At 43.7% G+C, this 26,493-nt stretch overlaps 1 long non-coding RNA gene across 1 annotated transcript; it reads right to left on the reverse strand.

The window, feature by feature from the left end:
- Positions 1–4,450: 4,450 nt before the first annotated feature.
- Positions 4,451–14,076, reverse strand: LOC140458553 (uncharacterized). Its single transcript, XR_011953527.1, has 4 exons — positions 13,946–14,076; positions 12,858–12,975; positions 6,863–6,947; positions 4,451–6,780 (listed from the first exon to the last, which is right to left on the reverse strand). It is a non-coding gene; the product is annotated as an uncharacterized lncRNA (long non-coding RNA).
- Positions 14,077–26,493: the final 12,417 nt, after the last annotated feature.

Genomic DNA, 26,493 nt, shown 5'->3' on the forward strand with positions numbered 1-26,493 from the left:
TCCTATCCTGCAGGGTTCAGCAGTCAGACTTCACAGTGGAGGAAACGTAGAACATGCCAGTAATTGATAAGGAGACTAAGGAGGGTGAAGACCTAGATAATAACCATTATCATGAAAGAGACAAGCTAATGGAGTTAAAGGTACACAAGTCTCATTGCCCTGATGGAATATATCCCAGGATACCAACAGAGTTAGTGGGAGAAATAGCAAATGCACTTAGAGTTATAGAATCCTACAGCAGAGACAGGCCCTTTGGCCCATGCCGACCAGAATGTCCATCCACGCTAACCCCATTTCCCTGCACTTGGCCCATTTGCTTCTGACCCTTTCCTATCCATGTATTTGTCCAAATGTCTTTTACCTGTTGTGAGTGTTCCTGCCTGAACCACTTCCCCTGGCAGCTCATTCCATATACATACCACCCTCTGTGTAAAACAGTTGCCCCTCAGCTTCCCTTTAATTCTTTCTCCTCTAACCTTAAACTGATCCAATCAAGCCGTCCAATCCTTGAGTTCCTGGGAAAAAGACTGAGTGCATTCACCTTATCCATGCCTCTCATGGTCTTATACACTTCTAGAAAAGAACCCCCTCGGTTTCCTCTGCTCTAAACATAAAATCCTCACTTGTCCAACCTCTCTCTGTAACTCAGACCCCTGAGCCCTGGCAACATCCTTGTAAATTGTTCTGCACTTTTTACAGTTTAATAACTGAAACCTACATTACATCCATCATATTTCCAGTATTTCCCCACGGCGCTGGAACCGACGGGACAATACCAATGGATTACAATCCATGATCGAGAATGAACTCCTTTACAACAATCCCGTTTTCATAGTGTTTCCCATGGTGCAGGTATCATTGTGTCTTTCTGGTTGTATGGTTAATTAAAGACTTGTCCTTCTACAAAGCAAAGTTGTGGCTTCATTGTTCCTGGGAAATGTGCCATGATTTTCCAGACTTTCAAAAACAAATGAAATCTCTCTCCACACTCACCATGCTGACATGGACTTGGCTGTGTCTCAGTACTTTCCCAGTCACACTGAAATTTGAAATATTTGCCCACGGACAGAATGCACACCTTTCCTTCCAGATGAAAAGGCCAATGATATTCAGATCGGCACGAATCAAGTAACTATCAGATCCGAACATGAAGTTCAATTTGAATTTCTCATTCGCAAATCCACCCTTTCAGTACCATACAACAGAGTACACAAGTTACCACTGTTAATACAGGATGGAAATTCATAAGACAATTGTAGTATTAAACTGTAGTTTCCTTGTTTCCCCCAAAGCTTTAAACCTCAGTCTCACAATTTCTCTCTTCTGTGAACTGAAATCCAAACCAATCCCCCCACTCCTTTCCTTCACACCCAGTTCTCTCACACACTCTCTCTTTGAATTCAGTTTCCTAGCTCCTGATGAGAACCATCCTGCATACACTGCTTCCTGCACACTCTGGCCAAGACCCATCTTACTAAAATGAGCCAAATTAGAATTCTAACTGCAGGCCCATCCTTGTTCCTTTCCATAACAACCCTGAATCTTCACAAAAGAGTTCTGATAACTTTCTGCAAAACGCTGCACCACTGATAGTCTGATCACATGTCAGGGTAGCAAGAGAAGGACCATTCCCCTGGGTCCTGCTCCCAGAGGGATGAAGCTGCTAATGATAGATTAATCCCTCACACTCACAGCCTCCTTCCCAGACACTGACCTATACTGTGCATACTCCTACAATTGGTCAGCACTGCACCCGTGCACTGGTCTCCCCTCCTACAGCACGTGCTCCCGATCATACAGGAGTCTGGGTGATTGACAGCAGCTGCTGCCCAATATATCAGAATCCCTACAGTACGGAAACAGGCCCTTCGGCCAAACAAGTCCATACTGACCCTCCAAAGAGTAACTTACACAGACCTATTCCCCCTAACTAATGTAACTAATATTATGGACAATTTCGAATGGCCAATTCACCTGCCCTGCACATCTTTGGATTGTGGAGGAAACCCGCTCAGACACGGGGAGAATGCACAAACTCCACACAGTCGCCCATGGCTGGAATCGAACCCGGGTACCTGGTGCTGTGAGGCAGCAGTGCTAACCACTGAGCCGTCTCTATCGATTTGAATCCCACCATCTGAAATGGAGACATTTGAAATCAATAGTTTTTGAAATAATAATAATCCATAAATAAGTATAAAACCATTGCTGATGTACAAAATATCCAAACATTTGTCCTTTTAGAAAGACATCTGCCCATCCTCTCGTGGTCTGCACGACATACTCACAGCAAAGTGTTTGCCTCTCGATTACCCTCTGAAATGGCTGAGCAAGCTACTCAGTTCAAGGGCAGCTAGGATTGGGCAAGAAAGGCTGGTCAGCCAGAGACACCCACATCCCATACCTGATTTAATAAATAATCCATTAGGATGGTCCCACTGGAACTGTGCTGGGACCAGTGTCCTGGCCAATAATGTTGGTAGGTTTATGGACAGGGCTTTAAACTGACAGAGAGGATGCAGGGTTCAGGTGAAAGGAGCTTTCCAAATCCAAAGAGAAAAGGTGACGCATAGGAACAGCATGGGAATGTGGCTGAAGACAAGCAGAAAGGGACAGGATGTGACAAAGTTTAACTCAAGTCGCACAACAGTGAATCGGTTTTTGACAGAAAGTTGTGGGAAAGAGCAATTTTGTTTTGGAATGGACAAAGTCTCATCAATAAGGTCGATGGATTTGTGACCCAAAGTTAAAAGAGATTTCGACACCAGGGAGACATGGTTTCCGGGCGAACAAAAGATGGAACATAAATATTCAATGATCCACAACCTTGCAGAAACTCAGGCGAAATGGGCAATCCTAACAATAATGGATAACAACGGCATTACAGAGAAATCATTTGGCCTCAGATCATGAAGTAGAGTCAGCCAGTAGTCAAATTCTGGCCAGAACTTGCCAAGGACACAAGCAGCAGAACAGTTTTAGCCACAGAACAGCATTTCATTGCTCATCACTGCATTGCACAGGAATTCATTGGAATTTTTTAAACAAATGTATTGTGATAATTTTGGGAAAGTTCAATATTCGCATCATCTGGGACAATCACACAGATAAGTGTGATATTGGAAGGGGAGTAAAGAGATTTTTTTCAGTGTTTCTTTGAATAACACACTGTGCAACTGGCTAGGGATGTAACTATCTCCGGTAAATGGTTGTGAGATGAAACTTAGTGACTGAGTCACGTGACCTGGAGAGATCCTCTGGGAAATTGCGATAAAGTGCAATTTAAATTAATTTAAAGCATTTCAGTGAATCACAGAAAGGCCAAGCTACAACTAGAAACAAAAATAGCCAATCACATAAGTTTGACAGTAGAACTGACCAAGGTTAACAGGCTCAACTGACTGAAATATGTGTCTGTAAATGGACAGTGGAAAACGTTTGAAAGAACAGAGTAAAACACTCAACAAAAGAACATTTCATTGAAACAGACAAATCCTCAGCAAGAAATTCCCACCGGTCCCTCACTCAGAACAAAATGGATCATATTAGATTATGAGGTGGAGAAGGTCACCAAAAAGTACTTAAAATCCTAAAGTGAGAGTGTGTTTTAGGAGTAAGTTTTAAAGAGATTGCAAAGGGTCTGCAAGCAGGGGGAGGGCTGTGGGAAGGGGAATCATTGTCAGCATTTAATGACATGACACGATCAGGGAGAGACGAATGTGCTGAGAGTGTTACAGAGAGTCATCAGGGCCTGAACAGTGTTACAAAGCCAGTACGGATTGCTGCAGCTGGAGGGGTTTGCAGCAATGTGGAGGGACATATGAGGGAGAGGATCAACCAGTTGCTAATCAAAAAAACAACACTTCAGTGACTACAGGATTAGTCAGACACAGTATTGACCATCCTCAGGCCACAGGATTATTCACGAACAGCATTGACCGTCCTCAGCCACTATAATATTCACACATAGTACTGACGAACCTCAGTTCCCAGGATTATTCACATACAGTATTGACCATCCTCAAGAGAGAATTATTCAAACACAGTATTGACCATCCTCAGGATATAGGATTATTCACACATATTATTTCCCATTCCAAGATCACTGGACTATTCACACACAGTATTGACTGTCCTCAGGCCACAGGAATATTCATATAGTATTTCTAATCCTCTGGCCACAGGATTCTTCACAAACAGTGTTGAATATTCTCAGGCCACAGGATTCTTCACAAACAGTGTTGAATATTCTCAGGCCACAGGATTATTCCCACACAGTACCGACCATTTTCAGACTGCAGCATTAATCACACACAGTATTGAATATTCTCAGGCCAAAGAATTATTCACAAACATTTAGATTCGATTACATTACAGTGTGGAAACAGGCCCTTCGGTCCAACAGGTCCACACCGACCCGCCAAAGCGCAACCCACCCATACCCCTACACCTAACACCAATGAACAATTTAGCATGGCCAATTCACCTGACCTGCACATCCTTGGACTGTGAGAGGAAACCGGAGCATCCGGAGGAAACCCACGCAGACACGGGGAGAAAGTGCAAACTCCATACTGTCAGTCGCCTGAGGTGGGAATTGAACCTGGGTCTCTGGTGCTAACCACTGTGCCAATGTGCTGCCCACTAATAGTATTGATCATCCTCAGGACACCGGATTATTAGCACACAGTATTTACCATCCTCAGGCCACAGGTTTATTTACACACAGAATAGAATATTCTCAGGGCTCAGGATTATTCACGCACAGTATTGACCTTCCTCAGGCCACAGGATTACTCACGAACAGCATTGACTGTCCTCAGCCACTATAATATTCACACATAGTACTGACGAACCTCAGTTCCCAGGATTATTCACATACAGTATTGACCATCCTCAAGAGAGAATTATTCAAACACAGTATTGACCATCTTCACTCAATAAGATTAATTCACACACAGTATTAAGTATCCTGAGCCTACAGGATTATTTACACACAGTATTGAAGTTCTCAGGCCGCAGGATTTTTCACACACTATATTGACCATTCTCAGACCATAGGATTATTTACAAACAGCATTGACCATCCTCAGGCCACAGTAATATTCACACACAGTATTGTGCATTCTCAGTTCCCAGGATTATTCGCACACAGTATTGACCATCCTCAGGAAAGAATCATTCAAACACAATATTAGCCATTCTCAGGATACGGGATTATTTACACACAGTACTGAAATTCTCAGGCCGCAGGATTTTTCACAATCTATGTTCACAATCCTCAGGCCAAAGGATAACTAACACTCAGCATTGACTATCCTCAGGCCACAGGGGTATTCACACATTATTGACCATCCTCAGGCCACTGGATTGTTCACACATCATTGGGGCAATCACAGGTGACACAGTATTGATATTCTCAGGCCATGTGAGTATTCACACACTGTACTGACCATTCTCAGGTCCCAGGATTATTCACACACTGTATTGACTCTCCTCAGGTCTGCCAGCTACAGGAGTAGATCTGCTAACCTGAAAGGCAGTTAAATAGTCATTGGATAGTCATATGGATGAGAATGGAATAGTGTCAGCTACTTGGGCTTCAAATTTGTTCCACAGCTTGGCGCAACATCGAGAGTCAAAGAGCCTGTACTGCGCTGCCACATTCTATGTTCTAGAGGGAATAAATATGAAAGGAGCGAAGAAAGACGTAAAAGGGATTGGAGGAGAACATTTTCCACACATAGGATGGTGCAGGTATGGAATGAGCTTCCAGAAGAAGTGGTAGAGCAAAGTACAATAACAACATGCAAAAGACATTTGGGCAGGTACATGGAGAGGAGAAGCTTTGAAGGGATTTGGGTCAAATGCAGGGAAACTTGAATCGTTCAGGGTCTCTGGTCATTATGGACTATTTGAATCAAAGGAACGGTTTCCGTGCTGTATGACTCTGTCTCCAGTGATTGGAGGAGGAGATTACTTAGATAAGGCATGTTGTAGACACTGAAGCAAGTTACAGCGACAGGGATGGTAGTCTGGAATGCAGTACGTTTCAAATATGTGGAGGGACTATTGGGATAGGAGGAGGTTACAGACATAGGATCTGTTATAGGAGTTACAAATTATTGAAGACACTGGTCCACAAGACATGCCGTAGATGCAGCGTTGGAGAGTAGCAAGTCTTAGTACAACAGAACTTAAAGCCAGGGTGGTGATTGTGCATGAGGTGGGGATATTCTGTACTCCCCCTCCAGAACTGTATCGATGTCATGTCTTGTTAACAGAGGTTTGGAGCCTTCTCATTGCTTTCTGCTCGGTTGTCGAGACTGGATGAAGTTAGCAATATTGAGGGTTGTAGAGTTAGCAAGGACTCTTTCGACTGGTCACGGTTACAAGCCTCTCGTGGGAGGCCTGCTTTCCCCTCTGTTGTCCAGATGCTCACCAAGGCAGCACAGGCCTGGATTGAAAACTGGGAACTCTCGATGCTGTCTCAGTGCAACAAAACATACAGTGGGGGTGGTGATTGAGCCTGAGGTGTGTCTGTACTGTGCTCTCCCTCCAGCACTGTATCTGTGTCATGTCTTGTTAGCCGATGTTTGGAGATATCTCATTGCTCTCTGCTCTGTGCACTGTGAGTGATCTTACTTCACTGCAGGATTTATTGAATGCTCCAGATCTCCCTGCCCTTTGTCGCTCTGGCTGACCAACCATCTTCAATGAGGTGATGGATGAGACACCCAGCAATTGGGAAGTCTATTGAGTCGGGAACTTCCTAAATACCTACAGGAGACAGAGAAATAGACAGTCTCTGAAATTAGGGTGATGGAAACACATGCAGAATGGTAATAATTGCCATACTGACCTGAAAAATCCCAATCTCCATCTCTGGTCTGTGCTGCTTCATCTCTCTGGAGAGATGGATTCTGTTGGCTCAGGATCTGGAGTAGCTGGAAGAGTGAGAGACACTGACAGAGGCAGCAATTAAACCCTCACAGTGAGGAATACCAAATGGAGAGATACTCAGTGATATCAGCAGAGCACAGGAAGATTTCATAACAAACCATTGTGTAGAAAGAAGGGGTTTTGATTCATTTTGCTTCTGGTGTCAGTGCTCAGGGATGGGAAACCTGTGAGAAGGTGAAGTGATGGTCTGGTGGTATTATCGCTGTGCTATTTATCCAGAAACTCAGCCATGTTCAAATCCCACCATTGTAAATAGGAGAATGAATGAGTGGTGTGAAGACTGGGGAGGGTTACAGTGATATCATGTGCTCTCCAGGCTGGAGGAAGGTGCACAGATGGGGAGGTTGGTAAGGACTCGAGAATGTTAGAGACAGGGTGGGCTGTAGGTTCTGGACAAGATGACAGAGATGAGGAGCTTTTTTGAGCACAGAGACCATAACTGTTAGCTTCAAAGACATTATGGAAAAAGATAAGGGTAATGCAGAAGCTAAGTATCTAAACTTGGGGAGGCCATTAATCATTAGATTATCACTGTCATTCAACGTTATCATTAGACTGGCAAGCCTCGACTGCAAGGAACTACACTTGTTGGAGTCTCTATTTGGAACACGGGAGATGTTAAATGTGATGCAGTGAGAATTCAGAGCAAATGTGTTTTGCGAGGAGTGAATGGCTTAAACAGCACATTTAGCAAATACTGATCAAGTGATATTGTGAGTTTGAGAAAGAAAATACAGAGCAATAAAAACAGACGAAGCCATTCAAAAGTCTAGAGTGTGTGGGGCAGGGGGAATGGGGTGGATGCTGAGGGTGGTGGTTGTAGTCCTTAAAAATGAACAGGCAAACAACGGTCACAAAATATCCTTAGCTAATAATGTTAAGGATAAGCCACAAGGTACTTAATAAGTACAGTTAGAGTAAGAGAATTCCCAACGAAGCAGTGGGGCCTGTTAGAAACCAAATGGGCAATCAGTGCATGGAGCCAGAGGAAGAAGGTGAGGTCTTCAATGAATCCTTCCCATCTGTATTCACACAGGAGAAAGACATTGAAGCCAGGGATGGTGAGGTTCAGGAACATATTAAGATCAATGAGGAGGAGGCATTAAATATTTTCACAGGCAAAAAGGTGGAGAAATCCCCAGTAACAATCAAATATATCCCAAGCTGCTATGGGAGGTAATGGAGCAGATTGCTGGGGCCCTGGCGGATATATTTAATACTTTACTGGCCACAGCTGAAGTGCTGAATGACTGGAGGATCGCTAATGTGATTCCTTTGACCAAGAGCAGCAGGGATAGGCCAGGTAATTACACAGCAGATAGTCTGATAGGAGGGGGAGGGAAATTATTGGGAACAATTCTGAGGAACATGATGAATCAACATTCGAAAGGACAGGAATATATTAGGAATTGTCTGTATGGATTTGCTTGAGGACTGTCCTCTGATTTTGATGAGGGCAATGCAGATGATGTGGTTTACATGGAGTTCATTAAGGTCTTTGACAAGGTCCCACATGGAAGGCTGGTCCAAAAGGGAAGAGCCCATGGCATCCAAGGCAAGTTGATAAATTGTATCCACAATTGGTGGAGGATTGTTTTTACGATTGGAAGCCTTTGTCCAGTGGATGTACAACAGGGATCTGTGCAGGAACCATCTCGGATTAATATCTCGGATATGAAAGCAGAAGGAATCATTAGTAGGTTTATCGATGACATGAAAAGTGAGGGTGTTGTCCACAGTGAGGGGGATGGTCTCAGGCTGCAGTCTGATATCGATCAGGTGATAAACTGAGCAGAGTAATGGCAGACAGTGTTTACTTCTGATCACTGTGAGGTAATGCACTGTGGGGAGTCTCGTAAGCGAACAGTATACGTCATGAATGGTAGGTCCTCCTGGAGAACTGAGGAACACAGGGACCTTGGTGGGCAAGTCCCTGGATGTCTGAAGATGTCAGCACAGGTACACAATCATTATGTAAGTGGCCCAACTGGAGAATGGGGCTAAACCTGACCTCCCCTTGGGAAACAAGGTCGGGAATGGGACTGAGGTGTTAGTGGGGGAGCACTTTGGAAAGTCACCACAATTGTATTAGTTTGAAAATAGCAATGGAAAAGGACAGGCCTGGTCCACAAGTTCAAGTTATACCATGGAGCAAGATAGTATTAGACATAAATTTTAAAAGTAGATCTGGGAGGCTATTTGCAGGTAAAGGCAAGTCTGGCAAATAGGAATATTTTACAATCAAGATAAAAGGAGCGTTCAGCACCAGCGTGTTCCTGTTAGTGTGCAGCTCAATGCTGACTGAATTAAGAAATACTGGCTGAGTTTCGAGGCTCTGGTCAAGAAAACAGGGGGGCACATTACTGGCTGACTCAAGTGAATCCCTTCAGGAGCATTGGGGCTGTAGAAATACTCTTAGGATGGAAATCAGGAACGTAAAGACGGAACATAAGATAGCTTCGGCAGAGAAAGTTAAGGAGAATTGAAAGAGATTCTATAAGTGTATTAAGAGCAAAAGAAGAGTGAGGGACAAAACAGGTATCCATAATGATCAATGAAGCCAACAATGTAGTCAACTACAGGATCCGAAACAAATATTTCACTTTGGAACTTAGTGTGGATAAAGACTGGGGCGCTCGGGGGACTAAACCATGTTTGTCTGAACTACTATTAGAATACTGTGTGCAATTCTGGTCTCAATGCCATAGGGAAGATGTTATGGAACATGAAAGGTTCGGAAGAAATGAACAAGGATGCTGCCAGGGTTGAAGGGTTTGCTCTTCAGGGAAAACCCTGAATAAGCTGGGGCTGTTTTCACTTGAACATGGGAGGTTGAGGAGTTAACCGATAAAGGTGTTTAAAATCATGATGGTCATCGATAGGGTCAATAGACAAGGTCTTTTTCCCAGGCTGGGGGTTTCCAAACCGACAGGGCATAGCTTTAAAGTGCGAGAGGAACGTTTCGAAGGGACCTAAAGGAAAACTGGTTCCGGCAGAGTCTATGGAATAAACTGCCAGTGGAAATAGTGGAGGCTGATAGAAATACATTTTATATGATGGGTATATGAATAAAAAGGATTTAGAGGGATATTGGCAAAATTCTGGCAAATGTGACTAGATACATCATGCAGGAGTTGGTCTGAAGGATCTGTTTCCGTGCTGTACATCTCTATAACTCAATATCTTGAAATGAGTCCACATTATAGAATAGGAGGTGCTGGAGGTTTTAAACCACAAAGGTAGATAAATCCCCAGGCCCTGATTAAATGTATCTCAGGACATTATGGGAAGCTGGTGAAGAAATTGTAGGGCCCCTAGCAGAGATATCTGTACCATGTGTGATAGGCAGGTAGACTGGAGGGTGGCATTGTGGACAGTGAAGAAGGTTTTCTGAGATTACAAAGGGATCCTGATGAAATGCGTGAATGGCTGAAAAACTGTCGATGGAGTTCAATCTGTATAATGCGAGGGAATGCATTTGGTACAACAAACACAGGCAGGGCCTATACAATTAATGGTAGGACCTTCAGTAGTGTTGTAGAACAGAGGGACCTCGAGGTATAGGTACATAATTCTTTGAAGTTTGCAACATGGAGACAGGATGGTTAAAAAGGGACTTGCCACACTTGCTTTCATTACTTTGGATATAGGAGTTGGGAAGTCTCATTGAGATTATACAGGCCATTGGTGAGTCCTCTTCTGGAATACTGTGTTCAGTTCAGGTCGCCCAGTTATCAGAAGGATATTATTAAGCTCGAAAGGGTTCAGATGAGATTTACTGGAATGTGGCTGGTTATGGAAGTTTTCAGTTCTAAAGAAAGGCTGAATAGGTTGATATTTTTTTCATTGAAACCTGAATGTTGACAGATGACCTCGTAGAAGTTTATAAAATAATGAGGGGAATAGATAGAGTTAATGGGAGCTGGTTTTTTCCCAAGGACAGGGGAGTTTCAAGACTAGAAGCTACGTTTTTAAGTGTAAGAGGAGAGACATTTAAAAAAAAAGTCATGAGGGTCACATTGTTACACAGAGAGTAGATTGTGTGTGGACTGAACTTCCCAAGGAAGGGGTGAATGTGGGGACAATTACAATGTTTAAAAGACATTAGGATTAGTACATGAATAGGAAAGGTTTGAAGGGATAGGATCAAGGTACAGGCAGGTGGGACAAGATCAGTTTTCGAGTATGGTTAGCATTGACCGAACAGTGTGGTCTGACTCTCTGACTATGATTATAATGTTGTGTCATTAATTAACAAAGGCTGCAAGAGGAAGCCAGGGAACTACAGACTGATGAGCCAGACATCAGGGTGCGTCAGTTGTTGGAGGTCATTCTGAGAGGTAGGTGGTATTTGGAACGACAAGGACTGATTACGGCAGCCAGTATGGCTTTGTGCATGGGAAAACATGCCTCACAAATTTGACTTGAAGATAGATGAAGGCAGAGCAACAGACGTTGTTTCTGGCTTCAGCAACCCTTGGTACATTGGTTAGTAAGGTTAAGTCATAAGGGATCAGGGAGAGCTAGCCAACTGGATACAAAATGGGATGACAGTGGGAGACAGAGGGTGGTGGGAGAGGGTTGTTGTTCAGACTGGGGCCTCTGACCAGCAGTGTGCTGTAAGGATTGGTGCTGGGGCCACTGTTGTGCACCACTTACATAAACAATCTGAGTGAAAAGGTAGCAGTCCCTGTTAGTATGTTTGTGGATACCAAGATTAGTGGAAGAGTGGGCAGGGAATATAGTTATCGAAGGGGATGTTAATCAACTGGGCCAGTGGGCCAAGGAATGAAAGATGAAATTTAATTCAGGTGTTCGATTTAGTTCAGACAAACCAGGGAGGATTAAAGCAGTTAATGGTAGGGACCTGCGCAGTGTTGTCGAACAGAGGGAGATCAAGGGGTGCAGTTACATTGTTCCTTGGAAGTGGCATCACAGGGGGACAGGGAGGGGAAAGCAGCATTTGGCACACTTGTCATCAGTGGCCAGAACATTGAGTACATGAGTTGGAGATATTTGTAACATTGTCGTCAATATTTCTCCTGGGCAGAGGAGGCCACGGGTTGACCTTATAAAGGTGTATGAAACAATGTAGGGCTTAAGTAAGGTGCATTGCAAAGGGTAGGTGAGTCCAAATCTAGAGCCATAACACATGTGGTGAGAGAGCAAGGATTTAAAGAGAGAGCTGAGGGGCAACATTTTCCACAGAGGATGGTGCATAGATGGAGCGGACTGCCAGAGGAAATGGTGAAATCAAGTACAATTACAACATGGAAATGACACTTGGTCAGGTACATGGAGAGGAGAAGATTGGAAGGGATATGAGCCAAACACAGGCAAATGCAACTCATTCCATTTAGGAAACATCAAACAAAGAGTCATGCAGCACAGAAACAGACCCTATGTCTCCAGTTGTTGGAGGAGGAGACTATCGAGACAAGGCATGTTGTAGAGACTGAAGCAAGTTACAGCGATACGGATGGTCATCTGGACTGGAGGTTTCAAATATGTGAAATAATTGGTGAGAGGGGAGGAGAAGACAGAGATAGGAACTGTTATAGGAGTTAGAATGATTGAAGACACTGGTCCACAAGATGAGCCATAGATACAGTATTGGAGAGGGAATAGTTAACAGAAAGATCCCAGGCAGCATTACCACTCTCTCATTGCAGGCCTGTTTTCCCCTCTGTTGTCCTGGTGCTCAACAAGACAGCACACGCCTGGATTGAAAACTGGGAACTCCCGATGCGATCTCAGTACAATAAAACTTAAAGTAGAAGTGGTGATTGAGCCTGAGGCGAGTCTGCTCCCCCTCCAGCACTATATCGATGTCATGGCCTGTTAGCTGATGTTTGGAGCCCTCTCATTGCTCTTTGCACTGTGTGTAATCTTACCTGGTGGCAGGATTTATATAAGGCTCCTGACCTCCCTGACCTTTTTCTCTCTGGCTGACCAAACATCTTCCCAACCAGCAGTTGGCAGGTCTATTGAGTCAGTAACTCCTTCAAGTACCTGTAGAAGACACAGAAATAGGCAGAATGGGAAATTAGACTGATGCTTGTGAGGGTTACACATGTAAAATGGCACTGAGCCCCACAGAGATCTGGAAAATCCCAGTCTCCATTCCTGGCCTGTACTGCCTCATCTCTCTGGAGTGGAGAATTCTGTTGGCTCAGGATCTGGAGTAGCTGCAAGAGTGAGAGACGCTGACAGAGGCAGCAATTAGACCCACAGTGAGGGACCGCACAAGGAGAGATACTGAGTGACATCACCAGAGTTCAGCATCAAATAATTGTGCACAAAGAAAGGGTTTTGATTCATGTTGCACTGGGATGTGCAACCTGTGAGCAGACGAAGTTATGGCCTAGGGGCATTATTGTGAAGCAATTTATCCAGAAACTCAGCAAAACTTCTCTGGACAGTTTTAAATCCCGCCATTGCAAATGATTGAATGTGAATGAAATGCTTCAAAAAAACAGGTAAGTGAGTATTAAACAATTGCTGATGATAAGAAAAATCCATCGGGTGAATTCCTGTCTTTAGTGAAGTAATCTAAGATGGGTCTGGGATATCACAGGTATTACAGAAACAACAGCTGAGGGAGGGACAGGACAGGCAGCTCAATGTTCCAGGGGACAGATGCTGCAGGAAGGACAGAAGGGGAGCTGAGAGAGGAGGAGAGCTGCTGGTTCTGATTGGGTGAAACATCCCAGCAGGACTGAGAGAGGATATTCCTGTGGGATCGCCCAGTGAAGCTGTGTTCGTGGAATTAATCAATAACAATGGGGCTTCCCTTTCCTCTGATTGTTCTACAGACCCCGATAACCCCGCCCTCCTGCACCTTGACCTTCTCAAGATGGCGGCCCTGACCATCCTCACTCTTCCCTCAAACAAATGGCGGCCGTGACCCTGGACCACTTCCCTGATCAGAGACCGCCACCTCTTTCCCTGGGCCTGGAGGGACTTTTTCGATTTTTTTAACCTTTATCCGGGACTTGTGAATTCTCTCCGCTCCTTTCTCCCCGCGATGCTCCCACACACCGGCTCTGAACGCCGCTCTCTGAAGCCGATCGCAGCCGCTGCCGGAGAAAGCAGCTCCATTTCTCTCTGTCCTGACCAATGTGACACTGCGCATGCTCTGTATTGAAACCAAACCACGCGTGCGTCTGAGGTTATCATTGAATTGAGAGAGAATATTCATAACTGCACAGACTGATGGGTAAAATATTATTCATTAACAATTGTTTTGTCGAATTATAGTCATGGAGATGTCTAACAGTCAAATAGATTGTCCGGTCCAAATCAACCATAACGGCCAGGTATGCAAATTACCAGTCGTTCTGGGAGCTTGAAAAGAAGTTTCTTACTCGAGTTATGTAAATCGATTGGAAATATGTACGTTATCAGATTTACATTTCAACTACAGTATTTCTTAAAATCTCACATTGATTTATAAGAGAGGTTTAATGCTCCACTATGTAGTGAGAATGATCAATCCTGCAAAATAGTTTGCTCTCTGACCAATCTTGAAGCGTTCACTCCCGAGAATGCTTTGGCCCCTCTCCTCACTCACTCTGGTTGGAGGACCGGCCTCTATTCGGTCCTCCTGTTCCGCCCCTTCCTCCCAATTGCAGAGTTGATTCAGGCGTGACTTAGCAGGCAATGGACAAAGGAAGTTCGAGTCGATGTTTTGTGACGCGGTGAAAATATCCCGAATCTTGGACCGAGGGGCCTGGGTTCAATTCACAGCTTGTGCAGGTGTGTGTAATAACAACTTTTACCAGGTTCATTAAGAAAAACAAGGGAAGTCAGGAACAGAGAGAAAACAATAGAAAATGCATGCAATGTGGTGGGGCTCTCAATGCTCAGATGATTTGACTCTTTACCAAGCGTATCAGGGTCCCAGTACAGACTCTTGCACGCCTCTTAGTGCACAGCCAGATACCACGATTGTGGGGGCAAAATGTTGTGGGCTATAGAGGTGCTTTTCTGGAAGGCGCTCAGTTTTTGTGGTGAAAACTGTTGAGAAGGAGTCGGGTTTTGTATGGAGCTACCTGTCCCCCTCCTGTTGCAGCCTCTTATTATTGTCGTGGCTCTACTTCGTACATGGAGAAAGTGAGGACTGCAGATGCTGGAGATCAGAGCTGAAAAATGTGTTGCTGGAAAAGCGCAGCAGGTCAGGCAGCATTCTCTACCTCGTACATGTTTGGTAGAGATCAGTGACACTTCGTAAGCCCACAATACAAGATCCATCACTCTGTTTAAGACAGTAAAAATCTCTTGTAGCACAATAGTCAGAGAACAATACAGTGCAGAATAGGCCCTTTGGTCCTTGATGTTGCGCCAACCTATGAACTATTCTCAGCTCATCCCCCTACACTATCCTGAAATCACCCATGTGCTTATCTAAAGGATTGTTTAAGTCTCACTAACGTGGCTGAGTTAACTACATTAGTAGGTAGTGGATTCCATGTCCTAACCACTCTGAGTAAAGAACCTGCCTCTGTCATCTGTCTTAAATCTATCGCCCCTCGATTTGGAGATATGCCCCCTTATACACACTAATGTCATAATCCTAGGAAAAAGAATTTCACTGTCTACCCTATCTAAGCCTCCGATCATCTTGTATGTCTCTATCAAATCCTCTCTTCGCCTTCTTCTTGCCGCTGAGAACACGTTCAAGTCTGTCAACCTTTCCTCATAAGACCTTCTCTCCAGACCACACAACATCCTGGTAAATATCCTCTGCGCCTTTTCCCATGCTTCCACATCCTTCCAGAAATATGGGCACCAGAACTGCACACAATATTCCAAATATGGCCGCACCAGTGTTTTGGATAGTTGCAGCATGATATTGCGGCTCCAGAACTCAATCCATCTCCAAATGAAATCTAACACACTGTATGCCGCCTTAACAGTAGTGTACACCTAGTGGCAACTTTCAGGCATCTATGTACATGGCCTCCAACATCCTTCTGCACATCTACACGACCAAGAATCTTTCCATTGACCCAGTACTCTGCCTTCCTGTTATCCTTCACAAAGTGCATCACCTTACATTTAGCTGCATTGAACTCCATTTGCTACATTCAGCCCAATTCTGCAGTTTATCAAAGTCCTCCTGCAACCTGTAACATTCTTCCACACTGTCCACTACTCCACACTGACTTTGGTGTCGTCTGCAAATTTACTAATCCATCCCCTATGCCTGCGTCTAACACCTTTATAAAAATGACAAACAGCAGTGATCCCAAAACAGACCCTTGTGGCACACCACTAATAACCGCACTGGAGGCTGATTATTTTCCATCATCCACCACTCGCTGCCGCCTTTCAGAAAACCAGTTTCTAATCCAAACTGCTAAATCACACTCAATTCCATGTCACTGCATTTTCTCTAACAGCCTACCATGTGGAACCTTATTAAAGGCTTTACTGAAGTCCATGTATACCACGTCAACTGCCCTACCTTCATCTATATGCTTGGTCACCATCTCAAAAAACTCAATGAGATTTGTGAGACACGACCTGCCCTTGACAAAACCATATTGACGATTTGAAATCATATTGTTGTTTGCCAGATGATTACAAATAGTGTCTCTTATAATCCTTTCCAAAACATTTCCTACAACAGAACTAAGGGTCACTGGTATGTAATTACCTGGGTCATCTCTACTTCCCTTCTTGATCAAGGGCATAACATTTGCAATCATCCAGTCCTCTGGTACTGAACTTGTAGGCAATGACAGCTCAAAGCAAAGACTTTGGCTTTGATAATCTTCTCCCTAGCTTCCCAGACAATCTACGGATAAATCCCATCTAGCCCAGGGGACTTGTCTACATTCAATCCTTCTAGAATTGATAACACCTGTTCGAAACTAACCTCTATTCTTTCTAGTCTAACATCTTCTACCTCATTATTATCTACAATATTCTAATTTTCCTGAGTGAAAACGAATGAGAAATATTCATTTCGCACTTCTCCAATTTCCAGTGTCCACACTCAACTTGCCACTTCTGTCTTTGATTGGCCCGATTCCTACCCTATCCTTTGTTCCTCACATACCTATAGAAAGCTGAAGGGTTCTCCTTTATTCTATTCGCTAAAGACTGCTCGTGTCCTCTCTTTGTTCTTCTTAACCCTCTTTAAATCCTTCCTATCTGATCTGTAAGTCTCCATCGCCTCATCTGTACCATTTGCCTCATCAAAACATAAGCCTCCTACTTCTTCTTAACAAGAGATGCAATTTCTGTGGTAAACCACAGTTTCCTTACCTTATCACTTCCTCCCTGCCTGACAGGGACATACCTATCAAGGACACGCAATGTCTGTTCCTTAAACCAGCTCCACATTTCCATTGTCTGCATCCACTGCATTTCACTACTCCATCCTATGCATCCTAATTCTTGCTGAATCGCATTATAATTGCCACTGCCCCATCGATAAGTCTTCACCTGTGGCATGTACCTATCCCTTTTCATCGCCAAACTAAACATAACTGAATTATGATCACTCTCTCCAAAGTGCTCACCTACAACTAAATCAAACACCTAGTCCGGTTCATGACCAAGCACCAGATCCAATGTGGCCTCCCCTCTTGTCGGCCCTTTGACATACTGTGTCAGGAATCCCTCCTATACACATTGGACAAAAACTGATCCATCCGACGTACTAGAATTATAGAATTTCCAGTCAATGTTGGGGAAGTTAAAGTCCCCCATAATGACCACCATGTTACTTTCACTCCTACCCAGAGTAATTTTGCTAATCCTCTCTTCCCCCTCCCTGGAACTCTGTGGTGGCCTATAAAAAATCCAAGCAGTGTGACCTCCCCTCTCTTGTTTCTAACCTCAGCCCACACTAATTCAGTAGACAAGTCCTCATCAAATGTTCTCTCAGCCACCGTTATACTATCCTTGACTAACATGACATGCATGGGCCCATTACGGTGCTTCAAATTCCATGAGGCAGCCATACTGTCTATGACAGACAGACTCAGGCTGGAACCTCCTCTATCCTTAAGACCTTATGCACTGCCTATGCTCCTCCATGTCACCTTTGCACGTTCCCTTTTCAACCCACCCCACCTGCATCACTCCACATTTGGAGCTGTCAAGAGCAGAAGTCTGTGGAATACCCTCCCTAACCTTCTCTCTCCTCCGTTACGATGTATTTTAAAATCATTCTCCTCAATCAATGTTTTGATCATCCATGAAACACCTTAGGAGATTTGCCGTTGTGAAAGATTCCATATAAAGCAAGTAGTTGTTGTTATTGCTGTACATTAGGAGAAACAGGAATGATGCTTTCAAAATTCTAACAAGAAAGTCACTGATAGGCGTAGTGTGTAGGCTAAATAATAACATCACAATGGGATGGGCAATATACAAAGAAATAACTAATGCCTGTAAAAATGGTACGGCTATTATCATGGGTGATTTTAATCTACATGTAGATTGGTCAAACCAGCTCAGTCAGGGTAGCCTTGAGGAGTTCATTAAGTGTATCCATGATAGTTTTTTGAACAGTATGAAATGTAACCGACAAGGAGCAAGCTATCCAAGATCTGGCCCCCGTGCAATGAGACAGGAATAATTAATGACCTCAGAGTTAGGGATCCTCTTGCAAGAAGTGATCACTGTATGGTTGAATTTAGAGTACATCTGGAAAGTGTGAAGACAAAATTTAATATCTTGGTCCTGTGTTTGAACACGGGGAAAATAGAATGAGGGAGAACCTGGATAAAGTAGACTGAAAACAAAGATTTTATGGTGGGACAGTTGATGAGCAGTGAAAGATTTTCAAAGACATTTTAGGAAGTGCTCAGCAAAGGCATATTTCAGTGAAAAGGAAGGACTGTAAGAAAAGGCGGTGGACAAAAGATAGGGAATTCTACGCCAGTTACCTTATTCTCTGCAGTTGGAAAGATGCGTTGATCTATTATCAGGGAAGAAATAGCAGGGAATCTCGATAGAAATTGTCCCATTGGGCAGACAGAGCATGGATTCATGAAGGGCTGGTCATGCTTGACAAATCGTTTGGAATTCTAAGAAGACATTTCAAGCAAGGTGGACAACGGGGACCCAGTGGACGCGGTGTACCTTGATTTCCAAAAGGCCTTCAACAAGGTGCCATGCAAGTGGCTGTTGCATTATATAAGGGTGCATGGGATAGAGTATTAGCATGGATAGAAGATTTGGTTGACTAACAGGAAGCAAAGAGTGGGGATAAATAAGCCTTATTCTGGCTGGCAATCAGTAACTAGTAGTGTGCCTCTAGGATCAGTGTTGGGACTGCAATTATTTAGAATTGATACAGATGATTTGGAGTTGGGGACCACATGTAGGGTGTCAAAGTTTGCATATGAGACTAAGATGAGTAGCAGGAGAAAGTGTGCAGAGGACTGGGAAACCTTGCAGAGGAACATAGATACATTGAGTTAGTGGGCAATGGTTTGGTAAGTGGAATATTATTTTTATAAATGTAAAGTCATACTCTTTGGTTGGAGTAACATTAATAAAAAGATGATTACTTGAATTTTAAAAAAAGTTACATTATTTGCTATGCAGAGGCACCTGAATATTCTTCTGCAGGAGGGTGGGTCACCAGGTGTAACAATCAATTCAGAAGGCAAATGGAATTTTGTCCTTCATTGCTGAAGGGATTGTGTTTAAAAGCAGAGGTTATGTTCTCGCTATAATGGGTGCTGGTGAGGCCACACCTGGAGTACTGCATGCAGTTTTTACCTCCTTACGTGCTCAAGGATGTACTGGCACTAGAGGGGGTGCAGAGGAGGTTAACTATGTTGATTCCGGAGGTGAGGGGTTCGGCTTAACAGAGACGGAGTAGATTGGGATTATATTCATTGGAATTCAGAAGAATGGGAAATATATAAAATAATGAATGGAATGCATAAAATAGAAGTAGAGAGGATGTTTCCACTGGCAGATGAAGCCAGGACAAGAGGGCATCAGCATAAGATTAGAGGCAGCAAATTTAGGAGTGAATTGAGAAGGAATGTCTTGACCTCGATGGAGTGCATTGCCCAGGGAAGTAGTTGATGCTAGTTCAATGAACGTTTTTAAAGCTTAGTTTTTTTTTTAAAGGAAATAACTAATTAAGGAATATGGTGAGAACGTGGGTAAATGGTTCTGCATCCACAAAATGATCAGCCATAATCTTATCAAATGGTAGAGCAGGCTCGAAGCGCAGGACGGCCTTCTCCTTTTCCAAGATCTTTTGTTCTTATGTTATGCATTCCTCCCTCACTCGTGACTTGTAGATGCTGGTGTTGGATTCGGATGGACAAAATTAAAATTCACAGAACACCAGGTTATAGTCCAACAGGTTTATTTGGAAGCACTACTTTGCTGGTCCTTCATCAGGTGGTTGTGTGATTTTTAACTTTGTCCCTCACTCTTGTAACTGAGAAACAGCAACAAAAGCCACGAAGCAGTGCGCAAGCTCCAGCCAACAGTTGGTATTGTGGACAATGAAGAAGGTTATCTCAGAGTACGGTGGGATATTGATCAGATGGGCCAATGGGCTGAGGACCGGCAGATAGGATTTAATTTACATAGATTAGGTTAGAATATCTGGTTGGCATCGACAGGTTGGATTGAAGAAGTGATTGATGTCAGCGGCGGACCAATACATAGGCAGGGGCGGACCTGGAGGACTTGGCGGCAGTTGGTCCTCCGGCCAATCAGTGAATGGGGGCGGGACTAGACTAGACCACGTGATCATCCTCGCGGTGGGCGCAAATGTTGGGGATGTCGGTAAGGAAAGAAATAAACAGCAGGAAGCGGGAGGGAAATGGTGTTGGTATGGTCTGAGAGGTTTTACAATCATTTGGTACACATCGGAAGATACAACTTTGAACCTTACAGTCCAGTTTTTGCAGCAAACGGGAATATGCCTCGTTGAGTAATCGGCCCGAGTGAGCGCCGCCATCTTTATTCGGGGCAACGATTCACTGGACACGTGCGCGGCCGCCTGCTTTGTAGGGGGCAAAGTTCAGAGGGATGTATGTGCAGCCTTCCCTGGTAAAAAGAGTCATAGGGCAGGATTTACACAGAGCACATTCAAACCCAGAGAAATGGACTTTTTTCTGGATTTGTTTCATCATTCTTTTAAATGATTTGGATGTGAATAGAGGCCGTATAATTAATAAGCTTGCAGGTGACACCAAAATTGGAGGTATTGTGGGCAATGAAGAAGGTTATCTCAGAGTACAGTGGGATATTGATCAGATGGGCCAATGGGCTGAGGAGTGGCAAAAAGGATTTAATTTAGGTAGATTAGGTTAGGATATCTGTTTGGCATAGGTTGGACCGAAGAAGTCTGTTTCTGTGCTCGACATCTTTGACTGTGGGATCATAAAAGTGAACTCTGCTCTGATTCACCGCTGGGTTCTCTGTCCACTTGTTCCTTATCTAGCTTCCTCAGTCTCTCATGGGTGTAGTTTTGCTCTGTATAGTATTTTACTATTACTTTCACAGCTGTTTTGTAAATGAATTGAAAAATGTAGAGCTGGAAAAACACAGCAGGCCAGGAAGCATCCGAGGAGCAGGAGTAGCAACGTTTTGGGCATAAGCCCTTCTTCAGGAATGTAAATGAATTGTCCACTGCTGCCGGTTCCTGACCGTATGCTGTTCCATTATCAGGTTATTTTTTCCACAATATCTTAGACAGTCAAGAATTCTTTTTTCCAATAAGCGAGTGCATTTTCCTTCAGTTTCTGACAGTCAAGTTCTGCACCGTTTTCATTCCCTGTAATTCATATTGCACTCCATGAAACATCAACTGTGTATTTCTCCTTCCACAGAAACCAGTGATCAATGCCAAAGCCTTGTTGCCTGTGGAGAGGGTGATATTTGACTTCCTTGTCCTGCTGCAATTTGTATGGTGAAGGTGCGCCTCCAACGTGGTTGGGTAAGAGACATTACAGATTATTCACTCAGTGATATTGAAGAGTAGAAGATATCTGTACAAATCATCATAGTTTTAATTTCACAAAAATATTATTGAGAAGTTTTGACATAAAGCTACAGATGGAGAATATTGTGTCCAGTGACCACAACCATTGCCAAATAAGCAGTTTTTCAAGAATGCCTTAAACAAAGAAAGTAGATCTTAGTCCATTAATTGTGGATTGTTATTCTTGATGTGTATTCGCAACACACATGTCACATGAGTAATTAATGTTAAAACAGCCCCACAAATTCTGCAACTAAAATCCCCCATTCCTTGAACCATCCTGGTAAATATCCTGTGCCCTCTCTCAGGGACCCTGTCATCCTTCCCAATGTGTGGGCGATCTGTGGTTCGCACAGACCCAGCTGCTCTGAACCCTGTGGGGGATAGCATAGAGTAACAGTTGCACTAAACCTCACTGTCTGGAAATGAGTGAGAGACAGAAATCCCGATGGCATTTCAGATATATTTAGGAACACACTTGCAATGCCAAGGCTGACAGGTCTATGGGCTCAGTGCTGGAAAATGGGATTAAAATAGTTAGATGGGAGATTTCTTTACAGCATAAACCCGATGGACCACAATATCTTTTTCTGTCACCACAGATGCATAATATAGGAATATGACAAGCCACAATAGAAACCAGGTCAGAGAAGGTGATATTAGAATAGATGATACGTGATTGATTAATGTTTTTTGGAGGAAAATGTGACAGAGGTTAAATGGGACACTGTGGAGCTCTGGGTGCAGGAATCTGAAATAAAAATGGGTTATCTTGAAGGTTGGAATGAAAGAAAGGCACATCACAGAGATTTGTGAGGGTGGACAAGATTAAAGATAGAGAGGGTGTTGAGATTGGAGGATGTTGCATAGATTGAGATGTTTTTGATACCAGAGATAGTGATAGTTCTGAGGCTAGAGAGGAATTATAGAGATAAGGATGAGTTGTTCCCTTTCCCAACCCGACCTCTTTACTGATAATGATTGTTTCTCTGTCCTCATCTGCCATTGCCTCCATAGGCCTGCGACAATGAGAGTACACAGACAGTATGTTCCCGTTAAGGCCAAGGCTGGGAGGCATCGAGAATGCTGCATGACCTGAGAAATTGAGGCTCTGGTCAAGAAATTTAAGAAAGGATATGGCAGGTACAGACCACTGGGTTGGAGTGAGTCCCTAGAGGACTATAAGGGCAGTAGGAGTATACTCATGGGAAACCAGGAGGCAGAAAAGGGGACATGAGATAGCTTTGGGAAATAGGTTTAAGGAGAATCCAAAGAGATTCTACAAATACACTAAAGACAAAAGAATAACTAGGCAGAGAATAGCGACCCTCAAAGATCAACAAGACTGTCTATGGAACAGCAGGAGGTGGGAGAGATTCTGTAAGTATTTCATGTCAGAAAGGGGATATGAAAGATAGAGATGTTGGAGAAATAAATAGTGATAACTTGGCAAGTGTACATATTATAGAGGAGGTGGTACGATGTCTTAAAATGCATAAAGGTGGATAAATCCCTGGAATCTGATCAGGTGTATCCCAGAACCTTGTAGGAAATTAGGGAAGCTTTTGCTGGGCCTCTCGCTGCGATATTTGTATCATCGATCACCACAGGTGAGGTGCTGGAAGATGGGTGCCATTATTTGAGAAAGGTGGTAAGGAAAAGCCAGGGAACTATAGATCGGTGAGCCTGAAGTCAGTGGCAGAGAAGTTGTTGGAAGGATTCTCAGGGACAGGATTTACATGTCATTGGAAAAGCAAAAAATGATTAGGGAGAGTCAGCATGGCTTTGTGCATTAAAATCATTAACTTGGACTTGAGAAAGACACAAGGTTTCACATAACACACTGGTTAGCAGGTTCAATACCATAGAATTCTGGCAAACTAGCTGTTTGGATACGGAATTGGCTGGAAGGTCAAAGAGTCATAGATGGACAGCACAGAAACAGAGACCCGTCGGTCCAACCAGTACGTGCTGATCAGATATCCCAATGCAATCTAGTCCCCCCTGTCAGCACCCGGCCCATATCCTTCCTATTCATATACACATGAAGATGCCTTTTAAATGTTGCAATCGTAATGGCCTCCACCACTTCCTCTGACAGCTTATTCCATACACGTACCACCCTCTGTGTGAAAACGTTGCCTCTCAAGTCTCTTTAAAGTCTTTCCCCTCATAACATAAACCTATGCCCTCTAGTGCTGGGATCCCCCACGCCGGGGAAAAGACTTTGTCTATTTATCCTATCCATGCACCTCATGTTTTTATATACATAGATAAGATCACTTCTCAGCCTCTGACGCTGCAGGGAAAACAGCCCCAATCTATTCAACCTCTATTCAACCCCCAGCCTAGCTCAACTCCTCCAACCCTGGAAACGTTCTTGTAAATCTTTCCTGAACCCTTTCAAGTTTCACAACATCCTTCCAATAGGAAGGAGACCAGATTTGTACACAACGTTCCAAAAGTGGCCTAACCAATGTCCTGTACAGCCACAACATGACCTCACAACTCCTGTACTCAATACTTTGTCCATTAAAGGAAAGCATACCAAATGCCGCCTTCACTATCCTATCTGCCTGCACTCCAAGGTCTCTTTGTTCAGGAACACTCACCAGGACCTTACCATTCAGTGTATAGGTCCTGCTAAGATTTGAGTTTCCAAAATACCACTCCTCAGCCATTCACCAATCTGATCAAGATCCCATTGTACTCTGAGGTAATCTTTTTCACTGTCCACTCCCCCTCCAGTTTTGGTGTCATCTCACTAACTATACCTCCGATGTTCACATCCAAGTCATTGATATAAATGACGAAAGGTAGTGTATCCAGCAGTGGTCCTTGCACCATTCCACTCGTCACAGGCCTCCAGTCTGAAGAGCCAGTTCTGTATCCAAATGGCTAGTTCTCCCTGTATGCCATGAGCTCTAACCTTGCTGAGCAGTCAGTGTCATAGTGCAGGATGCTTTTTGGACTGGAAGCCTGTGATGAGCAATATGCTGTCAGGCTGGGTACTGGGTCCACTGCTTTTTGCCATTTATATAAATGATTTCTATGTGAATATAGGAGCTATGGTTAGTAGGTTTACAACAGACACCAAAATTGGAGGTGCAGTGGACAGCAAAGTTACCCGAGAGTACAATGAGACTCCGATCAAATGGGCTGAGGAGTGGCAGATGCATTTTAATTTAGATATATGTGAGGTTCTGCATTTTGGAAAAGCAAATCAGGGCAGGACTTCTACACTTAATGGGAAGGTCCTGGGGAGTGTTGCTGAACAAAGAGATCTTGGAGTGCAGGTTCATAGTTCCTTGAAAGTGGAATCATAGATAGGCAGGGTAGTGAAGAAAGTGTTTGGTGTACTTGCCTTTATTGGTCAGTGCATTGAGTACAGGAGTTGTGGCGTCATTTTGCGGTTGTACAGGACATTGATTCAGCCACTTCTGGAATTCTGCTTTCAGTCCTGGTCTCCCTGTTATCGGAATGATATTGTGAAACTTGAAAGGATTCAGAAAAGATGCAAAGATGTTGCCAGGGTTGAGGGATTGAGCTATAGGGAGAGGCTGAATAGACTGAGGCTGTTTTCACTGGAGAATCGGATGCTGAGAAGTGACCATAGAGGTTGATTAAAATCGTGAGGGACATGGATAGGGTCAACAGCCAGGGTCTTATTCCTGTTTAGGTGAGTCCAAATCTAGAAAGCACAGGCGTGAGGGAAAGATTGAAAAGGGATATTCGGGGCAAAGTTTCAAGCTGAACGTGGTACGTGTATGGAATGAGCTGCCAGAGAAAGTGTGGAGGCTGGTACAGTTACAACATATAAAAGGCATCTCATTGGATATGTGATTGGGAAAGGTTTAGAAGGCTATGGGCCAAGGGCTGGCATATGGGCCGAGATTAATTTAGGATATCTGGTCGGCATGGACAAGTTGGACTGAAGGGTCTGTTTCTGTGCGGTACATCTCTATGGCACTAATAAATTAAAATTAAGATAGGTTTCTCTTTTATGGAGAGTTAGCAGAAGGTCAGATAATTCTCCTTGGAGCTGAGAAGGTTAAGCAGTGATTTCGACCAGGAGTTGATTTGTTTCCAGGGTATTTCATTTACAGAGAGACAGAGTGAAAAATTTTTAACATCACAATTTTTAGTAACTATTTTCAGGTAACTGGCAAATAATACAGGTTAAAAATGTGAAGATTATTTTACTCACTAAGTTCTGAGCATCTGGAACAGTTTGACCGACAGCTGGATGCAGATTCAGTAGTTTATTGTCAAAACAAATTTGAAATTTAACTTTTTTAAGGAAGGATTTGGAGGGCTATGTCCAAATGGGAGGTGAGTTGGGACTGACTGGCACCATCTCCAGAGGGAGAGAGTACAGCTCCAATGGGCTGAATAGCCTCCAGTCCCTGTGTTCTGTGATACTGACCCATTCACTGTGAATGATGAAGCTCATCACAGGGCAGAGCCGTAGAGATGTACAGCGTGAAAATAACCCTTTGGTTAAACAGGTCCATGCTGACCAGATATCCCAACCTAATCTAGACCCATTT

Source organism: Chiloscyllium punctatum, chromosome 33 (genome assembly GCF_047496795.1).
Source record: "Chiloscyllium punctatum isolate Juve2018m chromosome 33, sChiPun1.3, whole genome shotgun sequence".
NCBI lineage: Eukaryota > Metazoa > Chordata > Chondrichthyes > Orectolobiformes > Hemiscylliidae > Chiloscyllium > Chiloscyllium punctatum.